The 10,898-nt window shown below is 41.4% G+C and overlaps 1 pseudogene; it reads left to right on the forward strand.

Annotated features, from left to right (window-relative positions):
• The first annotated feature begins 3,876 nt into the window (after positions 1-3,876).
• Positions 3,877-9,128, forward strand: LOC139032006 (baculoviral IAP repeat-containing protein 5 pseudogene; annotated as a pseudogene).
• Positions 9,129-10,898: the final 1,770 nt, after the last annotated feature.

Consider the following 10,898-nt stretch of genomic DNA (forward strand, 5'->3'; position numbering starts at 1 on the left):
GAAGAACTGATTCATTTGAAAAGACCCTGATGCTGGGAAAGATTGAAGGCAGGAGGAGAAGGAGACGACAGAGGATGAGACGGTTGGATGGCATCACCGACTCAACAGACACGAGTTTGAGCAAGCTCTGGGAGTTGATGATGGACAGGGAGGCCTGGCGTGCTGCAGTTCGTGGGGTTTCAAAGAGTCGGACACAACTGAGTGACTGAACTGAACTGCACTAAAATTTAGTAATTTTAGTAAAATCGTACAACACACACAAATAAATTTCTTCAGTATCATTATTCAGTGAATATTGTCACTATTTCCTAAGAAGCAAAGAGAATCTTATTTTAGGTGTTTGTGTGAGTTATGACAAACTAGCTTATACTTCAATTTAAATAACTTCCAAATTTCTTCAAAACAGCAGCTTCAAACAGCAAAGTTTTATTTCTTACTCACACTGTATGTCTACTGCATGTCACTATTGAGGGTGCAATGAGAAGTTCTATTTATATCATCTTATTGTGACTGAATCTGATGGAGAATTCACTGTTGGGAAAGTTGTGGGTCACATTGGACAACGGAACAGGGGCTTGGTTAAGCACTATTGACTGCTTTCACCTGGAAAAGATAGTTGTTTCCTTTACTCATATTCCATAAGTTAAAGACACTCATGTGGCCGTGGCTCAGTATCTCTGGGCTGTGAAATAAATGCGTCTCTGAATTCTTCAAGTATAAAACTGCACTTACTGAAACAAGCAGACTAATGATAAACCAAGCATTACTTCATTTATATAGAATAGCTTTCTTGTTTTATATAATGTGATCAATTCTATCTTTTATTAATTCTTTAAATAAAACACGTTAATGATGTTTGAGTGTAACGGAAGTGCTTAATGAAATAGGTAAAATTGGTACTATTCTCTCAATACTGTTTCATTAGCTATTTCCATTGAAATGATCTATATATTTATTTTATACAATTATTGTCATTATTCACAGTTTTTGTATTTGAAAATTCATTTATTCACCAAAATTTATTTTTAGTCCCTAAGTGAAAAGGAGATCCAACCAGCCCATCCCAATGGAGATCGGTCCTGAATGTTCATTGGAAGGACTGATGCTGGAGCTGAAACTCCAATACTTTGGCCACCTCATGCGAAGAGTTGACTCATTTGAATAGACCCTGATGCTGGGGAAGATTGAGAGCAGGAGGAGGAGAGGACAACAGAGGATGAGATGGCTGGATGGCATCACCGACTCGATGGACGTGAGTTTGAGTAAGCTCTGGGAACTGGTGATGGACAGGGAGGCCTGGCATGCTGCAGTCTATGGGGTCACAAAGAGTTGGACGCGACTGAACAACTGAATGGAACTGAACTGAAGGGAAAGTTGCTCAGTTATGCCTGACTCTTTGTGACCCCATGGACTAAATAGTCCATGGAATTCTCCAGGCCCGAATACTGCAAGTGGGTAGCCTTTCCCTCCTCCAGGGGATCTTCCCAAGCCAGGGGTCGAACCCAGGTCTCCCACACTGCAGGCGGATTCTTTACCAGCTGAGCCACCAGGGAAGCCCTTGTGGCCTGTAATTCACTCGCAGACATGTGCAGAACAACAAAATATTTGAATCCCAATATGCATGTTCCCAGCAGAGGTTAAATAAGGCAGGGCTCTGCTCTCATACTGTTAACAAGTGTACTTTTGTGGTCTGTGTAGTGCCACACTTGGCATTTTGCTATTTTTGGTTGGTGATTTTCTGAAATAGTGCCTGGTGCTGAAGAGCTCTGTGCTGATGTTCCTAAACAAGGAAAATTGTGACATGCCTTATGGAGAAAATACATGTGTTAGGTAAGCTTCTTTCCTCATGTACTAAATGAGGAATGTTTAGACAGAAACATATAGAGCTGTGTTGATCATAGCCCTGTCTTATGTGTGTTTCTGTTCCAAGATAAGATGTTGGCAAACATGATGTGACTAGAGACTCACAGGAACCTAACCCTGTATGTCTCCGAGGAGCATGGTTCAGTGCTGACCAATTCAGTTTGTGGCAGCTTCATAGAACATAGCTACTGTAAGTAATGCGACTTGGAAGTTGAATCAGTTCAGTTCAGTTCAGTGGCTCAGTCGTGTCTGACTCTTTGCGACCACCTGAATCGCAGCACGCCAGGCCTCCCTGTCCATCACCAACTCCCGGAGTTTACTCAAACTCATGTCCATCGAGTCAGCAATGCCATCCAGCCATCTCATCCTCTGTTGTCCCCTTCTCCTCCTGCCCCCAATCCCTCCCAGCATCAGGGTCTTTTCCAATGAGTCAACTCTTCGCATCAGGTGGCCAAAGTATTGGAGTTTCAGCTTCAACATCAGTCCTTCCAATGAACACCCAGGACTGATCTCCTTTAGGATGGACTGGTTGGATCTCCTTGCAGTCCAAGACTCTCAAGAGTCTTCTCCAACACCAAAAGCATCAATTCTTCGGTGCTCAGCTTTCTTTATAGTCCAACTCTCACATCCATACATGACCACTGGAAAAACCATAGCCTTGACTAGATGGACCTTTGTTGGCAAAGTAACATCTCTGCTTTTTAATATGCTGTCTAGGTTGGTCATAACTTTCCTTCCAAGGAGTAAGTGTCTTTTAATTTAATGGCTGCAATCACCATCTGCAGCAATTTTGGAGCCCCCAAAAATAAAGTCAGCCACTGTTTTGACTGTTTCCCCATATATCTGCCATGAAGTGATGGGACTGGATGCCATGATCTTAGTTTTCTGAATGTTGAACTTTAAGCCAACTTTTCCACTCTCCTGTTTCACTTTCATCAAAAGGCTCTTTAGTTCTTCTTCACTTTCTGCCATAAGGGTGGTGTCATCTGCATATCTGAGGTTATTGATATTTCTTCCAGCAATCTTGATTCCAGCTTGTACTTCACTCAGCCCAGCGTTTCTCATGATGTACTCTGCATATAAATTAAATAAGCAGGGTGACAATATATAGCCTTGATATATTCTTTTCCTATTTGGAACCAGTCTGTTGTTCCATGTCCAGTTCTAACTGTTGCTTCCTGACCTGCATACAGGTTTCTCAAGAGGCAGCTCAGATGGTCTGGTATTCCCATCTCTTTCAGAATTTTCCACAGTTTATTGTGCTCCACACGGTCAAAGGCTTTGGCATAGTCAATAAAGCAGAAATAGATGCTTTTGTGGAACTCTTGCTTTTTCAATGATCCAGCAGATGTTGGCAATTTGATCTCTGGTTCTCTGCCTTTTTTTTTCTTTCTTTTCCATTTATTTTTATTAGTTGGAGGCTAATTACGTCACAGCATTTCAGTGGGTTTTGTCATACATTGACATGAATCAGCCATGGAGTTACATGTGTTCCCAATCCCAATCCCCCCTCCCACCTCCCTCTCCACCCGATTCCTCTGGGTCTTCCCAGTGCACCAGGCCTGAGCATTTGTCTCATGCATCCCACCTGGGCTGGTGATCTGTTTCACTATAGATAATAAACATGCTGTTCTCTCGAAACATCCCACCCTTGCCTTCTCCCACAGAGTCCAAAAGTCTGTTCTGTACATCTGTGTCTCTTTTTCTGTTTTGCATATAGGGTTATCATTACCATCTTTCTAAATTCCATATGTATGTGTTAGTATGCTGTTATTTCTTTGGTGGGCCCTTTTCTTAACTACTCAGAACTCCACATGTTTTGGTATATGTTACATCAGAGTCTATGTACCAATTTTTAAATGAAAATTCTAATTAAAAATAGGGATTTTTAACAGAATTATGCTGAAGGGATTTTACTTTATGATCTTAGTAGTGATGAACCTCATTTTTCACTTTAAGGGAAATAAATGGCAAAAGAGAGAGAGAAAATAAAATTCTTGTGTGGCCTAATCAATGAAGTCAAATAAAAGTGAACGGCTGGCATCAGCACAAAAGGGGAAAACCTCAGATTTGGGATTTGGAGAGCATAGAAATAGGTATAGAAGACTTAGATCGAGAAATTAGAATCCCTAAACAGGTTTTAGGGCACATGACTAATCCAAGAAACTTGTTTATTTACCAACCACTGGAAAGGCTATGGAAACCAATCTCAGTATTTTCTAAAGTTTCTATTGCACACTGCTGGTGAAAAGATGTGCTATGTTGCCATCAACTCATTTTACTTAATGCTATCCTATCTTGAAGAGATCTTAGAAAGCGAAACATCAGTTTTCCAATAAGAAGTCAAAGGAAGTAAGGTATGCTGACCAACCTGCTTCTTGACTCCCCAGACAGCGATTCAAGTTTATACAGGAAGTATCTATATGGGCCTTACAACTATGTTACAACTACAAATACATCTTGAAGAGGATGTATGACATCGTGGTAGGTAGAGGGATAGAATTTGGCATAAACTGGACCTAGGTTTCAGTTCTGGCTCTGTCCTTCATTAGCTGCTCTATGAGTTTCAGATTCCTTGTTGTTAAAACAGAGCTAAAACACCTATTTCATATTATTTTGAAGATCAAATATTAAATGGGACTATATATATAATACTGAGTAAAGTACTTAACTCAAAAGTGAAGGTGTTAGTCACGTCCAACTCTTCGGGACCCCCATGAGTTGTAGCCTGCCAGGCTCCTCTGTACCTGGGGTTGTACATGTACATCGAGGGGATCTCTCTGACCCAGGGATCAAACCTCAGGTCTCCTGCATTGCAGCCAGATCCGTTATTGTCTGAGCCACCAGGAAGGCCCCACTTGACACGAAGAAGGTATCCAATTAGAGGCTGATTTATTATTATACTTCATCGGTGTCAGTCACGCTGGCACTAAGGTTGAACCCATTGGTGTTCACCAGTACAAGGTGTGGTTCAGAATCTTCTGGAGGGGAGACCAGGCATCTGGATTTTAATTTGGAGATTCTGATACACCAAAGGCTGAGAACAGTGATGCCTTGGTGAGGTCTTCTTGGACCTGAGCCTTATCCTGCTGTGGAGATACCAGTTGCTGGGAGGCTCCTGGGATGCTACAAAGGGTCAGGGGGAGACACTTAGCCCATGTGCAAGGCTGGTCTGCAGTCCTGAAAGTAGAAGGAAAATTCAGGTTCTCCTGCCTACAGAGCAGACCCTTCACTGCAAATTAATACTGCTCTTCAGATGTCAGTTTTCTAAAGGATTTTCCTAAGAAAAAGTTATATCTTCCGTAAAACTATTGTTGTATTTTTTAAAGCATGTGATTAAGTGTGATCCTTTTTGCCGTTTCCCCCCACCATACCCCTGTGGTCTGGGGTTCCCAGCATGTAATCCCTCAGACCTCTGTGGGTTAGCCTATGAAGTCAGTTCAGCAGAGTAACTGAATCTAAAATTTCACAAAAATAGGCTCTTAGAGTTTAATGACTTTCTTCTATCAAAGGCATTGAATGTTACATAATTCATGCCTGTGAATGATGGTTTGTGTCCTCCTTTACAATGCCAGCATGACCACCCATCCTCCAAAAACTTTCATCTCCTCTACCTAGACAGAAATAAATTAAGATTGTTGCAGTGGCAGGGGGAATGGAAAGGAAGGATGGATTCATGGCTTATTTAGAGGGTAAAATTGATAGAAATTGGCTGGGAGGGAGAGTGAGTATCAAGGTTAACATTTAAGTTTCAAAATGAGTCTGTAAACTGGATTTAGTGGGTGTAGAATATGATGCAATTTTAGAGTATATGCCTATATCCCCACCTACCCACACAAATCTTCTTTCCTCACTGATGATGCAATGCATGCAAAAAAGGACGAAGCCTTTTCTTCCCAGTATTGCCTTCTCAGCTACTCTGCCTGGTGAATAGCCCTGAAGGGGAATAATAGTCATGGTCATCTAGTTCAAGGAGTCAGGAAGAGAAAATAGTTCGGTCCGGTTCATTTGGCCCCACTAGCCTGAGTGAACTCCGGGAGTTGGTCATGGACAGGGAAGCCTGGCATGCTGAAGTCCATGGGGTTGCAAAGAGTTGGGCTCGACTGAGCGACTGAAATGAACTGAATAAGGATAATACCTGATACTTACAGACACAGTCCAGCTGTTTCTTTTTCAACCGGTTAATTGCTCAATTTTATCAGGAGAAAGAAGTTATTCCTAGGTATTGGAGAGTCTCGCCTGTATCTCTGTACTGACCCTAACAACTAAAGTAACATGAGCTTTAATTCTCAAACTGTTACAGTAGCAAAAAAAAAAAAAAAAAAAAGGAAATTTCAGAAACAAGCACATACCTGAAATCTAGAAATGTAGCAAATACTTTCAGAACTGGGTAGTAAATATCTTTTCCAGAGTATGTAAATAATAGTCTGCCAAATCTCTGCCTTTAATACTTTTCCTCTAACTCACTTACTCCCCAGAGCAGAACACTTGCAAGGTCAGAATATACAAGAATTTACTTACTGAATGCATCTTCCACGTTGCTATAGCGACCCCTTTTATCCCTAACAAATGCTAATAGTATTGACATTCAATTGGAATGACTTTCTTTTTCTTAGTGTTATCTTCTTCCTTAGGCAATTTGCTGTGTCATCTCATTATATTCCTGGCTTGAAAGAGGCATCTAGTTCTGAAGCTTGAAGTGGTTTATCGATCTTAAAACATGAGGCAATTCACTGTGTGACATAATTCAAGGCTCTAAAGAACACAATTCTCAATTATGCTTTTCTCACGCTGCTGCTGCTGCTGCTAAGTCGTGTCAGTCGTGTCCGACTTTGTGCGACCACATAGACAGCAGATCACCAGGCTCCCCCGTCCCTGGGATTCTCCAGGCAGGAACACTGGAGTGGGTTGCCATTTCCTTCTCCAATGCATGAAAGTGAAAAGTGAAAGTGAAGTTGCTCAGTCGTGTCTGATTCTACACAACCCCACAGACCACAGCCCACCAGGCTCCTCCGTCCATGGGGTTTTCCAGGCAAGAGTACTGGAGTGGGGTGCCATTGCCTTCTCTGATAATTTTTCCCATGAAATAATCTAAAATGGAAGTACCAAATTCTGGTCCTTGTTTAGCATCTTCAAAATAATTCATTAATTTCAAAATCCAGTCCTTAGTATTCATTTTGAATATCCTTGTCTGCTAAGTCGCTTTAGTCCTGTCCTACTCTTTGTGACCCTATAGACTATTGCCCATCAGGTTCCTCTGTCCAAGGGATTCTCCAGGCAAGAATACTGGACTGGGTTGTCAAGCCCTTCTAAGAGGATCTTCCCAACCCAGAGATTGACCAGTGTCTCTCAAGTCTCCTGCACTGGCAGGTGAGTTCCTGACCACTAGCTCCACCAAAAAGCCCAACACATACCTTCTTCAGTTCAGTTCAGTTCAGTCCCTCAGTCATGTCTGACTCTTTGTGACCCCATAGACTGCAACACGCCAGGCCTCCCTGTCCATCACCAACTCTCAGAGTTTACTCAAACTCATGTCCATTAAGTCGGTGATTTCATCCAACCATCTCATCCTCTGTCAACCCCTTCTCCTCCCGCCTTCAATCTTTTACAATATCAGAGTCTTTTCCAATGAGTCAGTTTGTCCCATCAGGTGGACAAAGAATTGGAGTTTCAGCATCAGTCCTTCCAAAGAATATTCAAGACTGATTTCCTTGAGGACAGACTGGTTGGATCTCTCTGCAGTGCAAGGGACTCTCAAGAGTCTTCTCTAACACCACAGTTCAAAAGCATCAATTCTTTGGTATTCAGCTTTCTTTAGAGTTCAACTCTCACATCCATACACGACTACTGGTAAAACATAGCATTGACTAGACAGACCTTTGTTGGCAAAGTAATGCCTCTGCTTTTTAATATGCTGTCTATCTTGGTCATAACTTTTCTTCCAAGGAGCAATCATCTTTTAATTTCATGGCTGCAGTCACCATCTCCAGTGATTTTGGAGCCCCCCAAAATAAAGTCTGCCACTATTTTAATTGCTTCCCCATCTATTTGCCATGAAGTGATGGGACCAGATGCCATGATCTTAGTTTCCTGAATGCTGAGTTTTAAGTCAACTTTTTCACTCTCCTCTTTCACTTTCATCAAGAGGCTCTTTAGTTCTTTTTTGCTTTCTGCCATAAGTGTTGTTTCTCAAGAGGCAGGTCAGGTGATCTGGTATTCCCATCTCTTGAAGAATTTTCCAGTTTGTTGTGATCCATGCAAAGGCTTTGGCATAGTCAATAAAGCAGAAATAGATATTTTTCTGGAACTGCCTTGCTTTTTCAATGATTCAACAGATGTTGGCAGTTTGATCTCTGGTTCTTCTGTCTTTTCTAAATCCAGCTTGAACATCTGGAAGTTCATGGTTCACTTGGCTTGGAGAATTTTGAGCATTACTTTGCTAGCATCTGAGATGAGTGCAATAGTTTGAGCATTCTTTGGTATTGCCTTTCTTTGGGATTGGAATGAAAACTGACCTTTTCCAGTTCTGTGGCCACTGCTGAGATTTTCAAATTTGCTGGCATATTGAGTGCAGCCCTTTCACAGCATCATCTTTGATGATTTTAAATAGCTCAACTGGAATTCCATCACCTCCACTAGCTTTGTCATAGTGATGCTTCCTAAGGCCCTCTTGACTTTGCATTCCAGGATTTCTGGCTCTAGATGAGTGATCACACCATCATGATTATCTGGGTCATGAAGATCTTTTTTGTATAGTTCTGTGTATTCTTGCCACCTCTTCTTAATATCTTCTGTGGGGCAGTGGATGAAGCCTGCCCATCCGCTCCGGGGTGCAAGCGCAGCCCTCTAAGAAGGGCCAGTTCTTAAACGTGGAGACGCGGTGGTCCTTGAGGTAGAGCTGCCAGGCCGGGGGCAACAACTGGGCACCCATCCCGCCGCCACCGAGCGGTGCTGCGGCAGGCTTCATCCACTGCCTCACTGAGAACGAGCCCGACTTGGCTCAGTGTTTCTTCTGCTTCAAGGAGTTGGAAGGCTGGGAACCAGATGACGACCCTATAGAAGAACATAAAAAGCATTCATCTGGTTGTGCTTTCCTTTCTATCAAGAAGCAGTTTGAAGAATTAACCCTCAGTGAATTTTTGAAACTGGATAAAGAAAGAACCAAGAACAAAATCGCAAAGGAAACCAACAGTAAGCAGAAAGAATTTGAAGAAACTGCAAAGAAAGTCCGCTGTGCTATTGAGCAGCTGGCGGCCTTGGAGTGACACCTCCCTGTCACTGCACAGAGACACAGACCCGTCGTTTCCAGGGCGCACCCCTCAGCGTTGCCAGTTTTTCTCTGGAGCCTCTTAACTGTGCCTTAGGAAAGCAGAATGTCAACATTTTGAAATTAGAATATTTAAACTGTATTTTTTATTTTTTTTTTTCTTGAAATTGGTGCCAGGGGCTACTTCTGTTATATAGCTGGAGCTAAGTACAGTAACTGACCCTGTAAAAAAAAAAAAAAAAAAAAAAAAAAAATCTTCTGCTTCTGTTGGGTCCATACCATTTCTGTCCTTTATTGTGCCCATCTTTGCATGAAATGTGTCCTTAGTATCTCTAATTTTCTTGAAGTGATCTCTAGTCTTTCCCATTCTGTTGTTTTCCTCTATTTCTTTGCATTGATCACTGAGGAAGCCCTTCTTGTCTCTCCTTGCTTTTCTTTGGAAGTCTGCAATGAATAAATATGCCCATTCAAATGGGTATATCTTTCCCTTTCTCCTTTGTCTTTCATTTATCTTCTTTTTATAGCTATTTGTAAGGTCTCTTCATACAACCATTTTTCATTTCTTTTTCTTGGGGATAATCTTAATTACTGCCTCCTGTACAATGTCATGGACCTCTGTCCATAGTTCTTTAGGCCCCCTGTCTATCAGATCTAATCCCTTGAATCTATTTGTCACTTCCACTGTATAGTTATAAGAGATTTGATTTAGCCAATACCTGAGTGATCTAGTGGTTTTCTCTACTTTCTTCAATTTAAGTCTGAATTTGGCAATAAGGAGTTCATGATCTGAGCCACAGTCAGCTCTGTCTTGTTTTTGCTGACTGTGTAGAGCTTCTCCATCTTTGGCTGCAAAGAATATAATCAGTCTGATTTTGGTGATGTCCATGTGTGGAGTCTTCTCTTGTCTTGTTGGAAGAGAGTCTTTGCCATGACCAGTGCTTTCTCTTGGCAAAACTCTGTTAGCCTTTGCCCTGCTTCATTCTGTACTCCAAGACCAAACTTGCCCATTGCTCCAGGTGTTTCTTACTTACAGGATTTCCTACTTTCGTAAACCAGTCACCTGTAATGAAAAGGACATCCTTTTTGGGTGTTAGTTCTGGAAGGGCTTTCTATAACACTAGTTACTGTTGCTAATAATAATGTTGTACTATGTTGTACTAATAATGTTATCTACATCTGAGTAATTCCTATTATTGTCCAGCTTCCCTTGTGAATAATGTCAAGAGTGTATATATTAAATATTTTCTTAGAAGTTATTCCTTGGAAGTATGAGGGAAAACTTTGTGCAATGAGATATACCTCATAACAGGGTTAGCAGAGTGACAAAACAGCTAAAACAAACAACACAAAAACCAACCAACCAGCCAAACAAACAAAAAACCACTTTTACCCAATCTAAGTCACCCAGAGTATACCAAGTTACCACTTTGTGACTTTGTGTCAGGAACAAGAGGGTGAATGTTTATGTTGAGACTGGCCGCTATAGAATGGAATGTTGGATCTCTTTATTAATTCTATTTGGTGGAGATGATCATAAAGGCGATTAATTTTTCTCTTTGTTGTCTCAGGCTTCACATATTTTCTCCACAAATAATGCTTTGGATAGAGAGAGTTTTGTGTTGCAGAAGTTAATAAAAATAGCTTTGGGGCTTTTATTACCTATCAGTCACCATGTTAGGAAATTTGCATGTTCTCTTAATTTTATTCTTATAGAATATACTATTTACTGTCCTATTTACTGTCCTGATTTTACTGATAAGGACACTGG

Source organism: Odocoileus virginianus, chromosome 3 (assembly GCF_023699985.2).
Source record: "Odocoileus virginianus isolate 20LAN1187 ecotype Illinois chromosome 3, Ovbor_1.2, whole genome shotgun sequence".
Lineage (NCBI taxonomy): Eukaryota > Metazoa > Chordata > Mammalia > Artiodactyla > Cervidae > Odocoileus > Odocoileus virginianus.